The sequence below is a fragment of the Podarcis pityusensis genome (genome assembly GCF_964106645.2).
Source record: "Podarcis pityusensis genome assembly, chromosome: 2".
Classification (NCBI taxonomy): domain Eukaryota; kingdom Metazoa; phylum Chordata; class Lepidosauria; order Squamata; family Lacertidae; genus Podarcis; species Podarcis pityusensis.
This window is the reverse complement of record NC_138029.1, coordinates 46,927,940-46,947,948: the sequence shown is the minus strand read 5'-3', so window position 1 is coordinate 46,947,948 and position 20,009 is coordinate 46,927,940.

Genomic DNA, 20,009 nt, shown 5'->3' with positions numbered 1-20,009 from the left:
TACCCCTTAACTCTTGTCTCTGATCTATTTATTTGATCCAGAGAGTTAATCAGAAATAATCCATTTTCAAAGTGTTAAAAAAAAGCCACTGGATAATCAGGGGCTCTTGCCTCTCCTCTGCTAGGTCCCTAGATAAAGTAGATAAGGTCATTTTCTCAGAACGACATGCAGACTCTGGATGTTAAAATAAGCACCAAATGATGCATATAGCTTCTAATATAGTGTGCAAAATACAAACTCTTGAACTTTTAATGAGTTCTAGGAGATGAGTTTCCAGGAAACTCACCAGACTTGGGTCTGGATATGAGCTTTGGTATCACTCCAAAGAAATGAGAACTTCCAGTTTACCCCCTAAACCTAATCCTGACCATTCAGCTGCTCCCATCCCTTGAATAAAATCCCTCCTTCCTCTTTCAAAACACTGGGGCAACTGCAATGATCCTTTGGATACAAGAGCTAAAACCTGATCTCTCCCTCTTTTTGGTGCCAGGAAGGAGGGTTGGTCCAGTAGGAAGAAACACTCAAGAGGTCCTTGAGGGATATAATTGCCCTTTTAAAAAGTATTAGGCAAATTCATCATTGGCTATTAGTCACCATAGCTAGATGACGCCTTCTGGTTAAGAGACAGTGTGCTTTTCAAAATCAGTTTCTGCTAATTTTTTCTGTAAACTTTAGTGAAACTTGCAGGAGGGCTGCTAAACTTCAGGCTCTGCTTATGGGATTCCCAGAAACAGGATGATGGATTAGATTAGCCATGCCTTGATCCAGTATGCCTTCGTGCCTAGAATACTGTGATATACAGTATCCATCATTAGATGGATTTACTACTCCTTTATGAAGGGGTTAACACTCCTTCTTCAGCAACCTGTGAAACCTGTAGTTCTTTTGGACTTCAAAGTTACAGTGTGTGGCAGCAAGAGTTCCGCATCTGTGAACACAGATCTCTAATAAATAAAAAATAAATCTGATACATAAATCATAAATTGCATAGACTTGGGAATATGAATGTATCTTTGTCTGCTTTGGATTTAATATCTTATGCAGGATACAAGCTAGTTGAAGGAATGGAAGAGAAGAAAAATATTTTTTCACACAGGCCTTTGGCCCAGACTTCTTTGCAGTTTTACTTTTTAGTAACGGTGAAGAATTGAGCAATATGACACATTCAAGTCTTGCAACTGCCATTGTATGGATGACGGTGATATGGAAACATTTTGGGGGAGAAATATCCTGTTTCTTAAAAATCATTTTTGGAATTCTCCTAAAAAGATATACTTGATGTATATTTAAAATGTGTAAATGATTTAACCCTATTTCCATGAAAACATGAGCAGGACAGTAGTCCTAGTCTTTTTATGAAGCTCATGCACATTTAATTTTTTATAGTCTCTTATGAGTTTGTATAGAGCACTGGCCCGGGCATACAGGAGGACTGGAGCATCCCTGCAGAATGAACAAACCCTGATATTTAGCATAGTTCAAAGGAAAAAGCCCTAGTGACAAGACCTTTCCTTTCTTTGGGAGCTTACCCTACAATGTAATGCAGCTAGGATGCTTTACCTAATAGCTCACATTTATTATTCTTGGTTTTATCCCATTACCCCTAATTAACACTCTTTGTACCATGTTAAATAATCCTCCAGTCTGGGTGTTTACTTCAATTATTTTAAGGCAGTTAAATCAATCCCTCCAGCCACCTAATCAGTAGTATTGGTCTCCCTGGGCTCCCTTTAATTTATCTATGTCTTGCCAGTCCAAAAGTCTCCAGAACTAAATGCATTACTTCAGAATTGCTGAGAAAAGAGCACCCATCTCCCAGTGATGTGGTGTCTGCCAGTGCCAAGGCACACAGAGAGCTTCAAGCTATTTTCTGTAACAAACTGAAATCTACTATAGCTTTCACTTTCTTACTCTCAAACATCATGTACTAAAAAGGTGGAGGCTGGTCCCCCGCCTTTTTGATGCACTAGCTTCCATCAAAACTGTACAGCCAAAGAGCATTTCAAATTCAATCCAAGAGCAATGGAAGTTGGATAATGTCTCATATAGGATTGTTTTTGTACATAGCACCGTACATCTCCTGTACTAAAGTGAGCAGGGAAGACAACAAAGACAGGGCCCAGAGAGGTGTGTATAAAAAGGACAAAACACGAGGAAAAAGCAGTTACGTTTACTTTGGCTTCATTTAATTTAAGATGAAGTGCTGAGGTATAAAATTATGTGTGGTGTGGAGAAAGTGGACTCAGAGGAGGCTTCTCTCCCCTCCCCCCCTTCTCATAATACCGGAACTCAGGGTATTAGCGGAAGATCTTCACACAGCGCTTAGTTAAACGATGGAAATCACTCCCACAAGAGGTAGCAATGACCACCAACTTGAATGGCTTTAAAAGAGGATTAGACAAAATCATGGAGGATGAGGCTATCAATGGCTGCCAGCCCTAATTGCTTTGTCCCATCTTTACTTTCTAGGCAATATGACTGTGTACATTAGTTACCGGAAATCACAAGTGGTTGCACTCAGGTCCTGCTTGCTGGCTTCCCATAGGCCAATGTGAGAACAGGATGCTGGGATAGATGGGTCATTGGCCGGATCCTGCAGGCTTTCCTTACAGTCTTCTGCTTCAGCAAAAAGGTTCACAAAGGTTGTATGTTTTCAGATGAGGTCTGAGGGAAGAAGCAGAGGTGCAGACCCTAGAGTGTCCCTGTTTTCCAGGGGCAATCCCAGATGACGAAAGCTTGGCAATATATTTAATCGCATTGCTACACCAAAATGTGTAGCATTCAACATAGATTATCAAGCAATAATGTCTGTGAAAGTAAATCTGAGGTAACAGCGTTTTACTGACGTTGAAAACCTGTGTGAATGGTTGACTTCAGGCAGTTTATGTAACACAGAAGATACATTAGTTCATAACTTAATTGTATTTTTCGCAGGAAACAAAGAACATCCCCAAGGGGTGGGGACTGAAGATAGGTTTATTCTACCTCCTCTGCCACACTTCTTTCTTCATTATAAATGAAATTATATGATTCAGAAAGAAAAAGCCAGTTTGCTTGATATTACAGACACAAACAGTTCAGCTATACTCTAGCTGTAGAAAGCATCCAGCCTGGGTGCTGTTGATGTCTGGCTTGTATAAGCCACATTTTCCCATTATGTCCAAACTTGGAAATGGTAGTTTGTGTTGTTTGCAAATTGGGAGATCAAACCACAATTTAATCCATTGCTCTGGCAAACTATCTACGTAGACTGCCTAATTCTTGCAAAATCTAAGTAAATGTTATCTCTGACGTGATTGAGGGTTAAAGGAATGTACTGCAAACTCCTACTATTTGTACACTTAGTTTTGCTGTCCAGACTACAAAAGCTCATTATTTGCCTCCTGGTGCACATTTGAAGGGACTTGTTGCTTATTTTAAAGTCAGGACGGCTTGTTATGGTTAGGACCCCATCACATGGCCTTCGGGGACCTTGCAGATGCAGCACTTGCCTTTGATGAAAGGCTGTGTAAATTCAGAGTCACATTGTCCGCCATATGCACACTGGGCCTCTACTTTTCATTTTGCAGTAACAATATGGCTCATGTGTATTCAAGAGACTTCAAAAGTGCAACCCAAAAGACGGAGAGTCTGAGAGGTCCTTTAATGCCTTTGATGTACAAAGCAAATCAGCCAGAACTCATCAGAGACTAGTGATGACAGGGGGTGGGCAAATCTTAGCATGATCAAAGCATTTGGAGTTGGTGACATTTGCAAAGATATTAATGATTCTTCCACAAAGGTTTCAACCATCCTATAAACAGGATAAATAGAGGGGATTGTGAGATGGATGATGCCATTAACTACAGCAAATGTTACTGAAAATAATCAGAATGGTGGCTCATTTATTAAGGAAATGCTCAGCACATTCATTTACATTGCCCCAAACCGATTGGATAAACACATTCTTTGTCTTGATAATACTCTTGAAAAATGAGGACTAATCCAGTGAAAGCACTAGTCTGCATGTCTGTCATGTTGTGGAGTTACAAGGCATCATTATCCAATTCATATATATGCAGAATTATTACAGATTGATCAATTGTTTCTGCTGATGCAGAACATCTCATACTGGCATAATGTGCTTAACAAGTCCTGTGGTAATAATGCTAAATGCTTTCACTTGCTCTTAATGAGTCAAGTGACAGTTATTATTACTTATCTGGGCCAGGAGCAGGAGTGCTAAGTAACTGTTAGCACTAAGTAATTGTTATCTCTAATGTGACCAGGGGTTAAAGGAATGTGCAGTGAATTCCTACTATTTGCCATTTGCCATTTGCAGGAGATTTCTCTCTGCAAATTATATACTTTTTGGCAATGTTTAAACTGCAGTAAGGTATAAAATGCAGCTGGGCAACTTCATTTATGATTCCCCCCTCTTGGTCTCCTAAAGCTGATGCCCCCTTTTAATCTTACCAGAGTTCTTTCCCTCTTGTTTCTTGCCTAGCTTTTAAGAATCTTTCCTCCCCCCTTCCATATAGGTTCTGAATTATTGGGAGTTGTGCCTCCCCCCCTCCCCCCCCGGTTGTAGGGCTTGGGGAAAATAAGTCTGAAAACAAATTTGAAGACTTCTGCTTTTGGTGTGAGAGAGCACTAAAGTCAGCAAGGTTTCACTTGCTTTCCAAAACAGTAGCTGTGGTAGTCAGCTGGACGAAAAGATAAGTAAGTTATTGGTGTATTTATTTGAGAGTAACTCTAAACCCAGTAGTGCAATAGGACTGAGGAAGCCAGGAGACTTTTTCCTCTGGCTACACCAGGCATAGTCAAACTCGGCCCTCCAGATGTTTTGGGACTACAACTCCCATCATCCCTGACCACTGGTCCTGTTAGCTAGGGATGATGGGAGTTGTAGTCCCAAAACATCTGGAGGGCCGAGTTTGACTATGCCTGAGCTATGCCTACTATAGTCATCTGCTGCCACCCCTGCAATGGATTACCCTCAAGGAATGTAGCCATTGACAGAAAAAAATGTGCAACCTTTTAAGAGGTATGATAACAATACCTCAGTCTAACTACTAGTTGCTTTTTAGCATGCACTGGGTGTGAACTACTTTGGCTTATATATTACAGATGAGGTTCCTGAACAAAAATGTGTGGCTGTTTGGTGTTTTGGAGAACTTGCATATTCATGTCTAATATGCCTCTTTGTCTGCTACAGTTGAGGACAAGGTTTTGTTGTTCTGAGCTGGTTATCAGTGATAGTGAATAGCATTTCTACATTACCCTTGTAACAAATGGATCATTATCTGGTAAAGGGTTGAAAGTGTTGCTTCCTAGAGACTGTTTTATTTTATTTTTTTTAAAGAAATTTATTGGGTTTTACAAATAGCAATACACATAATAAACAATGTAGCATATATCTTGACATAATTTCACATTTTCTTTGGACTTCCTCGCATCTCCCGCTCCCACTTTCATCGTTATAGCATTTTGTCAGCAATTTATTATCTTATTTGCAATCTTATATCCCTTCTATGTTTCATAATCTTCTACTCCTCAAAAAGAGTTACCGTATTTTTCGGACCATAGGACGCACTTTTTCCCCTCCAAAAATGAAGGGGAAATGTGTGTGCGTCCTATGGAGCGAATGCAGACTCCTCGGCTTCAGCGATAGCAATGCGAAGCCTCCGAAGCCTGCGCTCCGGAGGCTTTGCGTTGCTTCCGCTGAAGCCAGGAGAGTCTGCTCTTTGAGGCTGGCGGTGGGGGAAAGCAGCGCTTCCCCCATCGCCAGCCCCAGAGGATGGGGGGCAGCGAGAAGGCGCGCGACGCCTTGCCGCTACCCTCCAACCCGGCTTCGAGGCTGGCGGTGGGGAAAGCAGCGCTTCCCCCATCGCCAGCCCCAGAGGATGGGGGGCAGCGGGAAGGCGCGCGACGCCTTGCCGCTACCCTCCAACCCGGCTTCGAGGCTGGCGGTGGGGAAAGCAGCGCTTCCCCCATCGCCAGCCCCAGAGGATGGGGGGCAGCGGGAAGGCGCGCGACGCCTTGCCGCTACCCTCCAACCCGGCTTCGAGGCTGGCGGTGGGGAAAGCAGCGCTTCCCCCATCGCCAGCCCCAGAGGATGGGGGGCAGCGAGAAGGCGCGCGACGCCTTGCCGCTACCCTCCAACCCGGCTTCGAGGCTGGCGGTGGGGAAAGCAGCGCTTCCCCCATCGCCAGCCCCAGAGGATGGGGGGCAGCGGGAAGGCGCGCGACGCCTTGCCGCTACCCTCCAACCCGGCTTCGAGGCTGGCGGTGGGGAAAGCAGCGCTTCCCCCATCGCCAGCCCCAGAGGATGGGGGGCAGCGGGAAGGCGCGCGACGCCTTGCCGCTACCCTCCAACCCGGCTTCGAGGCTGGCGGTGGGGAAAGCAGCGCTTCCCCCATCGCCAGCCCCAGAGGATGGGGGGCAGCGGGAAGGCGCGCGACGCCTTGCCGCTACCCTCCAACCCGGCTTCGAGGCTGGCGGTGGGGAAAGCAGCGCTTCCCCCATCGCCAGCCCCAGAGGATGGGGGGCAGCAGGAAGGCGCGCGACGCCTTGCCGCTACCCTCCAACCCGGCTTCGAGGCTGGCGGTGGGGAAAGCAGCGCTTCCCCCATCGCCAGCCCCAGAGGATGGGGGGCAGCGGGAAGGCGCGCGACGCCTTGCCGCTACCCTCCAACCCGGCTTCGAGGCTGGCGGTGGGGAAAGCAGCGCTTCCCCCATCGCCAGCCCCAGAGGATGGGGGGCAGCGGGAAGGCGCGCGACGCCTTGCCGCTACCCTCCAACCCGGCTTCGAGGCTGGCGGTGGGGAAAGCAGCGCTTCCCCCATCGCCAGCCCCAGAGGATGGGGGGCAGCGGGAAGGCGCGCGACTGGCCGAGTCAGTCCCTTCTCCCTCCTGCGGGCTTTTGGGGGAGATGGGGGAATTCCCCCACCTCCCGCAAAAGCCTCGTGCTCTTTAAAGGGGCTCCGCGGCTTCTGCTGGCTTTTCTACGAGGGGGGGAATTCCCCCACCTCCTAGAAAAGCCTGCAGGAGCCGCACACCCTTTAAAGAGCGCGCCGCTCTTGGGGGCTTTTCCCCGAGGAGGGAGAAGGGACTGACTGGCCGTTTCAGTCCCTTCTCCCTCCTGGTCGAAAACCCGCAGGAGTCGCGCGGGGCTCCTGTGGGCTTTTGCGGGAGGTGGGGGAATTCCGCCACCTCCCGCAAAAGCAGGGAGAAGGTCTTGGAGTAGCGGACAGGCTGCGTGCAGCCTGTCCGCTGCTCCCAGAGCTGCGGGGGGGGGGGGGAAATAATATTTTTTTCCCTTGATTTCCCCCCCTGAAAACTAGGTGCGTCCTATGGGCCGGTGCGTCCTATAGTCCGAAAAATACGGTATATTTTCTCAGTCTCACTTATTTTCTTAAAACCATCTAAGTTTAGTGGTGCTCAGTTGTATTGATCTAGCGTCCTGTTTAGCATTCACTCAAATTGCAATATTTTTGTAAATAGTTCTTAAATTTCTTCCAATCCTCCTCAATCCTCTCTTCTCCCAGGTCTCGAATTCTGCCGGTCATCTCGGCCAGTTCCATGTAGTCTATCAGTTGCATCTGCCATTCTTCCAGTGTGGGTAGATCTTGAGTTTTCCAATGCTTTGCAAGTAGTATCCTTGCTGCTGTTGTTGCATACATAAAAAATGTCTGGTCCTTCTTTACCACCCATTGGCCGACAATACCCAAAAGAAAGGCCTCTGGTTTCTTAGTGAAGGTATATTTAAATACCTTTTTCAGTTCATTATAAATCATTTCCCAGAACGCCTTCACTTTAGGGCATGTCCACCATAGGTGGAAGAATGTTCCTTCACACTCTTTACATTTCCAACACTTATTGTCATTCAGGTGGTAAATTTTTGCAAGTTTGACTGGGGTCATATACCATCTATATATCATTTTCATTACATTTTCTTTCAAAGCGTTACATGCAGTAAATTTCAATCCAGTACTCCACAACCTTTCCCAGTCCTCAAACATAATGTTATGCCCAATGTCCTGCGCCCACCTTATCATAGCCGATTTAACCATTTCGTCTTGTGTGTTCCATTTTAACAGCAAGTTATACATCCTTGAAAGTATCTTACTCTTAGGTTCTAACAATTCTGTTTCTAGTTTCGATTTCTCCACCTGGAACCCTAATTTCTTGTCATTTTTAAAGACTTCTTTAATCTGAGCGTAATGTAACCAGTCTCGCACTTTATCCTTCATTTTCTCCAAACTCTGCAATTTCCAATTGTCTCCATCTTTTTCTAGAATTTCCCAATATTTTGGCCATTTGGCCTCCATATTGGGTCTTTTTCGGGCCTTAGCTTCCAAAGGTGAAAGCCACCTTGGGGTCTTATTTTCCAGCAAGTCGACTTCCGGGGGCGGCGCGAACGACAATGGCGGTCCTCTTCTGAACGGGAGAGGAGGCTCCGCAGGCAACGGGTCGTCCGCTACGGCGAAGCGGAGACCCACATCGGAAAACCCCAGGCGGCAAGAGCCTGGGGTCTTGAGGCTCGGTGGGCGCCTAGAGCGACCCTCCAAGTGCAGAAGGAACCCCGTAAGGGGCTCCGGAGCACGGAGGGGGGTTGCGGCGCTGTGAGCTGTTTCGCAGCCTGAGGAGCGAAGCCGCGCTGCTGCTGTCGGTGAGCGCTGATCCCTTTTCCTGCCAAATTACAGATTCGGATGAAAAAGCAACTAATTTGTGAGTAAAAGACTGAATCACTTGGAATTTGAGATTTTAAAAGGGAAATTTAAATTGGCTTGAACTTGGCTGTGAGCGGAGAGACGTGGAAGCAGGAAGTCCGTCTTCCGCAGCCATTGAACTTGAAAAAAAGCAATCAGCTGGAGGAGTGGAGGCTGAAAAGAAAGAGACTTTAAGTTTTACAGATCTAAGCATCTATTTGAACTTGTATTTTAAAGTAAAGACTTCAAGTTAAAGATTTGGGATTTTTATTTGTACTTGACTTTCCTCTTCTTATTGGATTACAAATTTAAAGGTGAAACCCAGAGTCAGGAGCTGCCTGAGTACTAAGGGAGCTGTCAGTACTGCAGATTTGGATACAGCATATTGGAACTGGAAACAATCTGAGGGTATTGATACCTTTTAAATTTGAAACATTCTTTTTGGAAATAAATAAGCACTGTCTGCAACAAGGTAATTATTTATAAACTCTGCTAAGTATTTGTATCTGAAGGTTCTTGGACATTAATTTAGACTCTGAAAGATAGATCAAGCTCCCTCTAGAGGACTGGATTATAACAGTGATTTTACATACACTTTTTACTTTCGATTCCCTTGCTGTTTGCTTGCTCTGGACCTTTCCATTCCCATGGGAATAACTCAGTGTGACCTTGACTGATAGATAACGTTGGAATGAGTGGCACAAGAAAAAGAGGGAGAGCTAAACAAACAACTCTAACAACTCTAACCTCAGCCTTACAGACACGCAGATCATCTGTGCCTGCTTTGCCCTCAGAAGTGGAGGGTGAGGGCGAAGCAGAGCAGTTACAATTGGAAGATATGGCCTCAGGAGCATCTGCCTCTATACTAGATAAAATCTTTGAAAAATTGGAAGCTTTGGACAAGAAAGCAGATGCCCAATCAGCAAAGATTGATAAAAATACAGAATGTTTAAACAAATTAACCACACAAGTGACACAGAATGCACAAGCAATTGGACAGCTAACTGAGGCCTCAGCAGAAAATCGGAAATTGACTGAGGACACTAGACAAAGATTTGAAAATTTAGAGCAAGAGGTAAGACCACTCACTAAACAAGTTGGGGAACATCAGATTTATCTCTCGATGATAGAACTGCGAAACCGTGAGAATAACTTAAGGATTAGATCACTACAAGAGGCAGAAGAAGGAAATCTAACTGAGTTTTTGACCAAAGAATTCTCCAAGTTCTGGAACTTGGAAGAAAAGGACTTTAAAATTGTGTCAGCTTTCAGACTTGGAAGATTCATAAAGAAGGAGAGGCCCAGAGACTGTTTGATAACATTGAGATCAAAGGAGGAAAGGGATAAGATTCTGGGATTACACTTTGTAAAATCACTGGAGGTGTTGGACAGAAGAATTGAAATTTATAAAGATATTCCAAGATTACTGCTTGACCTCAGAACCGCCTATTCTGAACTTGTTAAACTACTAAGGAGCAACGCAATTCCATTTAGGTGGGAATTTCCTCAAGGATTATCTTTTACCTTTAGAGGGAGAAAGGTTAAAGTTAGAACACTGGAGGAGAGAGACAAATTCCTGTCTACACACGGAGAGGACCTCCAAAAAAGAATTGAACTACCTGCTGGGCCTGAGGCAACGCCAATACCAACATCAGCACCTGTGGAACCTGAAGTTCCTGAGAAGATACCACCCCTTGAAAAATAACCAGATAATTCAGGATGTCTCTGCAACTGTTGAGCTGGAATATTAATGGCTGTAACATTCCGGAAAAAAGGAAGAAAATATTTCATATATTAAAAAAAGAACAATTGGACATTATTTGTTTACAAGAAACACATGTGACGAGGCTCCACAGAAAAGTGTTAATAAATAAAAGATTGGGCCAGGAATTTGTATCTTCGGACAAAGTTAAGAAGAGAGGCGTAGTGATATATGCAAAAGAGAGCCTGTCACCTAAATTCCTATTTAAAGATGAACATGGAAGAATTTTGGCCATTGAGATACAACATCAAGGAGAGAAATTGCTGATATTAGGAATTTATGCACCAAATGAAGGGAAATCGGAATTTTACAAGAAGTTGCAGGAGACAATGCTGGATTATCTAGACTACAACAACATCATAATGATGGGAGATATGAACGGGGTCGTATCAACTAACATGGACAAGTCACAAAGTCAAAATGTTACAAAAGACGGCAGACTACCTAAAACCTTTTTTGAAATGACTGACAATATGGACTTGATTGACATTTGGAGGACAAAGAACCCACTAGGAAGAGAGGGAACATTCTTTTCTGAAGCCCAACTGACCTGGACAAGAATCGACCAAATATGGATTTCTAGAGGCCTGGCACCTAAGGTCAGAAAAGTGGAAATCTGCCCAAAGACCTGTTCCGACCACAATGCAGTAAAGATGGATATGACACTATTACCAACTGGATCCTTTAGATGGAAGATGAATGACAATTTGTTTAGAGATCAGGAAATTACCAAGAAGGCCCAAAAAGTTTTGAAGGATTATTTTGAGATAAACATGAATAATATGGTGGAAAAAAGAATAATCTGGGACGCAAGTAAAGCTGTAATGAGGGGATTCTTGATACAACAGAATGCAGTGAAGAAAAGAACACAAAATGAGAAAAAAGATAAGATCTTGGATAAAATAAAAGAACTAGAGAAGAAACTAAGAGTGAATCCGAAGTCACAGCCAACTCTGAGAGAAATTAAACTTTATCAAACACAATATTCCAAATTGATAAATCAGGAAATTGAATGGAAGGTTAAATTAATGAAACAAAAAACGTTTGAGTCGGCGAATAAATGTGGAAAACTGCTAGCTTGGCAGTTGAAGAGAAGACAAAGATTAAATACTGTTACAAACTTAGAGGTTGATGGAAAAAACATCCAGAATCCAGTGGACATTAGAAAGTGTTTCCAGAGATATTTCAAAAAATTATATACCCAAGGGCCGCAAGATGATGTTGAGATTAAACAATTTTTGGCAAAGAACGGATTATCTAAATTGTCACAAGAAAATAGGACAATCCTGAATTCTAAAATAACACGACAGGAGATCGAACAAGCTATCCAGAACATGCAACTTGGCAAATCTCCAGGACCAGATGGGCTGACCTCCAAGTACTATAAGACATTGAAAGACTACTTGATACAACCTTTGATGGAGGTCAGCAATGAAATTATGGAGGGGAGGAGGGCACCGGAGTCGTGGAAGGAAGCGTTTATCACATTAATACCAAAGTCGGAAGCTGAAAAGACACAACTTAAGAACTACCGTCCCATCTCTCTCTTAAATGTGGATTACAAAATATTTGCAGACATTTTGGCAAATAGATTTAAAAAAGTTTTAAATGAAGTAATTCATAAGGACCAGGCTGGCTTTCTCCCAGGAAGACATCTGTTTGCTAATACAAGGAACATTATTGACATTTTGGAACTTTTGCAAACAGATATAAATACAAAAGCAGTTTTAATCTTTATAGATGCGGAGAAGGCCTTTGACAATATCTCCTGGAAATTTATGATGGGAAATTTAAAAGAGATGGGAGTGGGACGGGGTTTTGAGAATGGGATTGAGGCGATATATTCAGAACAGAAAGCTAAACTGATAGTTAATAATGTGGTTACGGAAGAGTTTAAAATTGAAAAAGGGACACGACAAGGTTGCCCTATTTCCCCGTTGTTATTTATTTCGGTTCTGGAAGTGCTATTGAACATGATTAGAAGGGACCGGTTGGTGGAAGGAATTCAGGTCGGTCAGAAACAATATAAATTAAAAGCTTTTGCAGATGACCTGGTTTTGACCTTGCAGAAGCCAGAGCCCAGTACGAAAAGAGCATTACAATTGATTAATGATTTTGGTCGGGTGGCTGGATTTAAATTAAATAAACAGAAAACTAAGGTTTTGGGGAAAAACTTGACTAATACAGAGTCAGAACGGTTTCAGAATGAGATGGAACTTAATGTGGTAAAAAAAGTAAAATACCTAGGGGTAAACATAACAGTAAAAAATCTAAGTCTATTTAAGGATAATTATGAAAAATGTTGGACAGAAATTAAGAAAGACTTAGATAGTTGGTCAAAATTGAAACTTTCTTTGTTAGGCCGAATTGCTGCTATCAAGATGAATGTATTGCCAAGGATGTTGTTCTTATTTCAAACACTTCAGGTTTTGGACAAAACGGAGTGCTTTCAGAAGTGGCAGAGAGATATTTCCAAATTTGTCTGGCAGGGCAAAAAGCCCAGAATTAAGTTTAAGATATTAACCGATGCAAAACAAAGAGGAGGCTTTGCCCTGCCAGACTTAAAGTTGTATTACGAAGCCGCAGCGTTTTGCTGGCTAAAAGACTGGCTACTTCTTGAAGACACTGATGTGTTGGATTTGGAAGGGTTTAACAATACCTTTGGATGGCATGCATATTTATGGTATGACAAGGTTAAAGCAAACAAGGCCTTTAAGAACCATATTGTCAGAAAATCATTGTTTAATGTCTGGTCAAAATATAAAGACTTGCTTGAAAATAAAACACCAAGGTGGCTTTCACCTTTGGAAGCCAAGGCCCGAAAAAGACCCAATATGGAGGCTAAATGGCCAAAATATTGGGAAATACTAGAAAAGGATGGAGACAAATGGAAATTGCAGAGTCTAGAGAAAATGAAAGACAAAGTGCGAGATTGGTTACACTACGCTCAGATCAAAGAAGTTTTCAAAAATGATAAGAAATTAGGGTTCCAGGTGGAGAAATCGAAACTAGAAACAGAATTGTTAGAACCAAAGATTAAGGTACTTTCAAGGATGTATAACTTGCTGTTGAAATGGAATACACAAGACGAAACGGTTAAATCGGCTATGATAAGGTGGGCACAGGACATTGGGCATAATATCATGTTTGAGGACTGGGAGAGGTTGTGGAGTAATGGATTGAAATTTACTGCATGTAACGCCCTGAAAGAAAATGTAATGAAAATGATTTATAGATGGTATATGACCCCAGTCAAACTTGCTAAAATTTACCACCTGTCTGATAATAAGTGTTGGAAATGTAAAGAGTGTGAGGGAACGTTCTTCCACCTCTGGTGGACTTGCCCTAAAGTGAAGGCGTTCTGGGAAATGATTTATAATGAACTGAAAAAGGTATTTAAATATACCTTCACTAAGAAACCAGAGGCTTTCCTTTTGGGTATTGTCGGCCAAGGGGTGGCAAAGAAGGACCAGACATTTTTTATGTATGCAACAACAGCAGCAAGGATACTTCTCGCAAAACACTGGAAAACTCAAGATCTACCCACACTGGAAGAATGGCAGATACAACTGATAGACTACATGGAACTGGCTGAAATGACCGGCAGAATCCGTGACCTGGGAGAAGAGAGGATTGAGGAGGATTGGAAGAAATTTAAGAACTATTTACAAAAATATTGTAATTTGAGTGAATGCTAAATAAGATGCTAGACTAAAACAACTGAGCACCACTAAATTTAGAAGTTTTTTAAGAAATTAAGTAAGACTGTGAAAATTTAGCTCCTTTTGAGAATTATATGATTATGAAATATAGAAGGGATATAAGATTTTAAATAAGATGATAAATTGCTGACAAAATGTTTTAACGATGAAAATGGGAGCGGGAGATGTGAGGAAGTCCAAAGAAAAATGTGAAAATATGTTAAGATCGATGTTACATTGTTTATTATGTCTATTTTTATTGTAAAATTTAATAAATTGCTTTAAAAAAAAAAAAATATTTTCCAGCAAGTCTTTATATTTTGTCCAGACATTAAACAGTGATTTTCTGACAATATGGTTCTTAAAGGCCTTATTTGCTTTAACCTTGTCATACCACAAATATGCATGCCATCCGAAAGCATTGTTAAACCCTTCCAAATCCAACACATCAGTGTCTTCAAGAAGTAGCCAGTCTCTTAGCCAGCAAAACGCTGCGGCTTCATAGTACAACTTTAAGTCTGGCAGGGCAAAGCCCCCTCTTTGTTTTGCATCAGTTAATATCTTAAACTTAATTCTGGGCTTTTTGCCCTGCCAGACAAACTTAGAAATATCTCTCTGCCACTTCTGAAAGCACTCCGTCTTATCCAAAACCTGAAGTGTTTGAAATAAAAACAGCATCCTTGGCAATACATTCATCTTAATAGCAGCAATTCGGCCTAACAAGGAAAGTTTCAATTTTGACCAACTATCTAAGTCTCTCTTAATTTCTACCCAACATTTTTCATAATTATCCTTAAATAGACTTAGGTTTTTTGCTGTTATGTTTACCCCTAGGTATTTTACTTTTTTAACCACATTAAGTTCCGTCTCATTCTGAAACAGTTCTGACTCTGTATCAGTCAAATTTTTCCCCAAAACCTTAGTTTTCTGTTTATTTAATTTAAATCCAGCCACCCGACCAAAGTCATTAATCAGTTGTAATACTCTTTTCGTACTAGGCTCTGGCTTCTGCAAGGTCAAAACCAGGTCATCTGCGAAAGCTTTTAATTTGTATTGTTTCTGTCCGACCTGAATTCCTTCCACCAACCGATCCCCTCTAATCATATTCAATAGCACTTCCAGAACCGAAATGAATAACAAAGGGGAGATAGGGCAACCTTGTCGAGTTCCTTTTTCAATTTTAAACTCTTCTGTAACCACATTATTAACTATCAGTTTAGCTTTCTGCTCTGAATATATCGCCTCAATCCCATTCTCAAAACCCCGTCCCACTCCCATCTCTTTTAAATTTCCCATCATAAATTTCCAGGAGATGTTGTCAAAGGCCTTCTCCGCATCTATAAAGCCTAGAGACTGTTTTAATGTAGGGAACCAATTCGAGTAGCTTCTCCCCATATTTTCAAAACTCTTTGTTAGATTTGTTAACCAACCTCAAGAGTCATTCTTGAATGAGAATGTAGAAATGTTGACTCACTTGGCTTTTGGGGAAAAAACATGGCTCTGAGATAGCCTTTCTGCCTATAGTGTTGACATGTGGCCTTGCGTAAAGCAGCAATGAACCAGGGGTGTGCTTTTCATCTACACAACCAAGGGTTTCTGTTCCAGTGGAGGAAAACCTGACTTCATGGTTAGGAAGCATTGTGAGAGGTGAGTTGCAGTGGTGGAAATGCGTTGCATCCACCATCAAAACCTGTTTCTGCCTCTGAAAGTTGGCTTCTAGGCTGGGGAGTGAAGTGCACACACTTTCCCTTCCCTGTATCAAAGCTAAGTCTGAAGGTAGGGAAGATATTATGAAAAAGAGACATTGGCCCAGCCCACCTTATCTAAGTTGCTGCTTGCCTTCTGTTGTTTTAACACTCTTATTTGACAGCAAATAGACATAAATGAAGACTGGGATTGCATAGCCGACAAGCATGTAGAAGTGGACATGCTAGGTCTCACACCTATTTTATTAGCCCATGACATTTTTTAAAAACCTGTGTTTCATTGATGAGAAATATAAAGTTATTGGGGCAGTGTGTGTGTGTGTGTGTGTGTGTGTAGACGACGACCCATGTTTTGATTTCAGAGAAGAAGAAGAAGAAGAAGAAGAAGAAGAAGAAGAAGAAGAAGAAAGAAGGTGAAGAAGAAGAAGAAGAAAGAAGGTGAAGAAGAAGAAGAAAGAAGGTGAAGAAGAAGAAGAAAGAAGGTGAAGAAGAAGAAGAAGAAGAAAGAAGGTGAAGAAGAAGAAGAAGAAGAAGAAGAAGAAGAAGAAGAAGAAGAAAGAAGGTGAAGAAGAAGAAGAAGAAGAAGAAGAAGAAGAAGAAAGAAGGTGAAGAAGAAGAAGAAGAAGAAGAAGAAGAAGAAGAAGAAGAAGATATCCCGCTTTATCACTACCCTAAGGAGTCTCAAAGCGGCTCACAATCTCCTTTCCTTTCCTCCCCCACAACAGACACCCTGTGAAGTGGGTGGTGCTGAGAGACTTCAGAGAAGTGTGACTAGCCCAAGGTCACTCAGCAGCTGCTTGTGGAGGAGCAGAGACACGAACCCGGTTCACCAGATTATGAGTCTACCTACCACTCTTAACCACTACACCGAGGCACAATCTTTAATTCAAATCAGCATTTGTTCGCCCCTTCCCATTCTGTCCGCTGACTTAGGAACACAGTATTATTGCATTTAAAGAAAAGCAGTCAAAATATTTGCCATTCATTTTGATATAATTCCAGTGTGTACATATGTTTGGTCTGTGGCTCCCAAACCAGCACAGCTGAAAAGAGAACAGATCAGAAAACATGATGAAGGGCAAAAAGGACATTCAAACTTGGTGTTGTTCACAGCTTTTATGCCTTGCAGGGGGAAAAGGTTGATAGCCAATAGTAAATGTCCTGCTTGCAAAATGGGCTTTCGCTAATGCAAAGGGGACTTTCCTTTTCCCTCCTCTCCATTTCCCAACACACATCCCAAATCTGCTCCGGAAGGTTGAAGGACCTTCCAGAGCAGGTTGGGGAAGAAGAGGGATTGAAGTGGGAAGAAGAGGAAAGGCAAATACCTTTGTGTCATTCTAAATACTAATGAGTCAAAATGTATAATATTAATTTAAATAAAAATATATTTGTGTGTATTCATGGGTCATACTGTTATGATTAGATCAATCATAGTTTGCAGTGCGATTAAACTGTAGTACATTTGGATTGAATCTAACACTGATTTAGATTTTGCTACATTTTGCTACATTGGCTTAAATGGGCTGTAGCTTTTGCACCACTTCCATATGATAACTCTGTTTAGCTACTTTGGGTGAAGTGGAACAGGTTTGCTTGCAGACAGTAGGCAAAGAGTTGTGCCAAGACTTCCAAAGGATAAATACATTTGAGAATTACAAAATATAGTTGGTGGAAAGCTGCAAAGGTAGAATTACAGGAACATAATGTTTGTCTTCCATTATTTACTCAGCTTTCACTATATGCAGTTTATTTTAAAGAAAACAAGAACAGTTCTAGAAATGGCATTAACAAAAGAAGCCAGTAACTGCTGGAAGGGAAACAATCCCATTTCCCTGGCTTCATAACAGAATAAAACCCTCTTTTGTTCTCATGTCAAATCTTTCACACAGACAGAAGGTAATCATTTCTCTGTACAGTGTTGGCAAAACAACCATTCATATTTCTGGGCAACGTTTGATCATTATTTTAGAGGGGAAATTAGAAGAAGAAAAAACTGCTTTCATTGCTTAACAACATGTTTCAGTTTGCTGCTCCCCTCCCTTTTAAAATGTAACTTGAAGGCAATAACCAGTCCAGTTTTCTGATTTGGTGGCCCTTTGCCCTGGGTTATCTGAATTCTGGATTCAGATATGGAATAGTCTCTCTCCCCCCCCCCCCAAATGTGACAGTCCTGGTTCTGGAAGTGCTATTGAATATGATCAGAGGGGACCGGTTGGTGGAAGGAATCCAGGTCGGACAGAAACAATACAAATTAAAAGCTTTTGCAGATGATCTGGTTTTGACCTTGCAGGAGCCAGAGTCTAGTACGAAAAGAGTATTACAATTGATTAATGATTTTGGTCGGGTGGCTGGATTTAAATTGAATAAACACAAAACTAAAGTTTTGGGGAAAAACTTAACAGATACAGAGTCAGAACGGTTTCAGAAAGAGACAGAACTTAATGTGGTTAAAAAAGTAAAATACCTAGGGGTAAACATAACATCAAAAAATCTAAGTCTATTTAAGGATAACTATGAAAAATGCTGGGCAGAAATTAAGAGAGACTTAGATAGTTGGTCAAAATTGAAACTTTCTTTGTTAGGCCGAATTGCTGCTATTAAGATGAATGTATTGCCAAAGATGTTGTTTTTGTTTCAAACACTTCAGGTTTTGGACAAGACGGAATGCTTTCAGAAGTGGCAAAGAGATATTTCTAAGTTTGTCTGGCAGGGCAAAAAGCCCAGAATTAAGTTTAAGATATTAACCGATGCGAAAGAAAGAGGGGGCTTTGCCCTGCCAGATTTAAAGTTGTATTATGAGGCCGCAGCGTTCTGCTGGCTAAAAGACTGGCTACTTCTTGAAGACACTGACGTGTTGGATTTGGAAGGGTTTAACAATGCTTTTGGATGGCATGCATATTTATGGTATGACAAGGTTAAAGCAAATAAGGCCTTTAAGAACCATATTGTCAGAAAATCACTGTTTAATGTCTGGACAAAATATAAAGACTTGCTGGAAAATAAAACTCCAAGGTGGCTTTCACCTTTGGAAGCTAAGGCCCGAAAAAGACCCAATATGGAGGCTAAATGGCCTAAATATTGGGAAATGTTAGAAAAAGACGGAGACAATTGGAAATTGCAGAGTTTGGAGAAAATGAAGGATAAAGTGCGAGACTGGTTACATTACGCTCAGATTAAAGAAGTTTTTAAAAATGATAAGAAACTAGGGTTCCAGGTGGAGAAATCGAAATTAGAAACAGAATTGTTAGAACCAAAGACTAAGGTACTTTCAAGGATGTATAACTTGCTGTTAAAATGGAATACACAAGATGAAATGGTCAAATCGGCTATGATAAGGTGGGCACAGGACATTGGGTATAATATTATGTTTGAGGACTGGGAAAGGTTGTGGAGCACTGGGTTGAACTTTACTGCATGCAATGCTTTGAAAGAAAATGTAATGAAAATGATATATAGATGGTATATGACCCCAGTCAAACTTGCAAAAATATACCACTTGTCTGATAATAAGTGTTGGAAATGTAAAGAGAGTGAAGGAACATTCTTTCACCTCTGGTGGACTTATCCTAAAGTGAAGGCGTTCTGGGAAATGATTTATAATGAACTGAAAAAGGTATTTAAGTATACCTTCACTAAGAAACCAGAGGCCTTTCTTTTGGGCATTGTCGGCCAAGGGGTGGTAAAGAAGGACCAGACATTTTTTATGTATGCAATAACAGCAGCAAGGATACTTCTCGCAAAGCACTGGAAAACTCAAGATCTACCCACACTGGAAGAATGGCAGATGCAACTGATAGACTATATGGAACTGGCCGAGATGACCGGCAGAATCCGTGACCTGGGAGAAGAGAAGATGGAGGAGGATTGGAAGAAATTTAAGAATTATTTACAAAAACATTGTAATTTGAGTGAATGCTAAGCAGGATGCTAGATCACAAATAATTGAGCACCACTAAACTAGATGATTTAAGATAATAAGTGAAATTGAGAAAATATGAACTTTTTTGAGAATTATAAGATTATAAATATATAGATGGGATATAAGAATGCAAATAAGATAATAAATTGCTGACAAAATGTTATAACGATGAAAGTGGGAGCGGGAGATGTGAGGAAGTCCAAAGAAAATGTGAAATTATGTTAAGATATA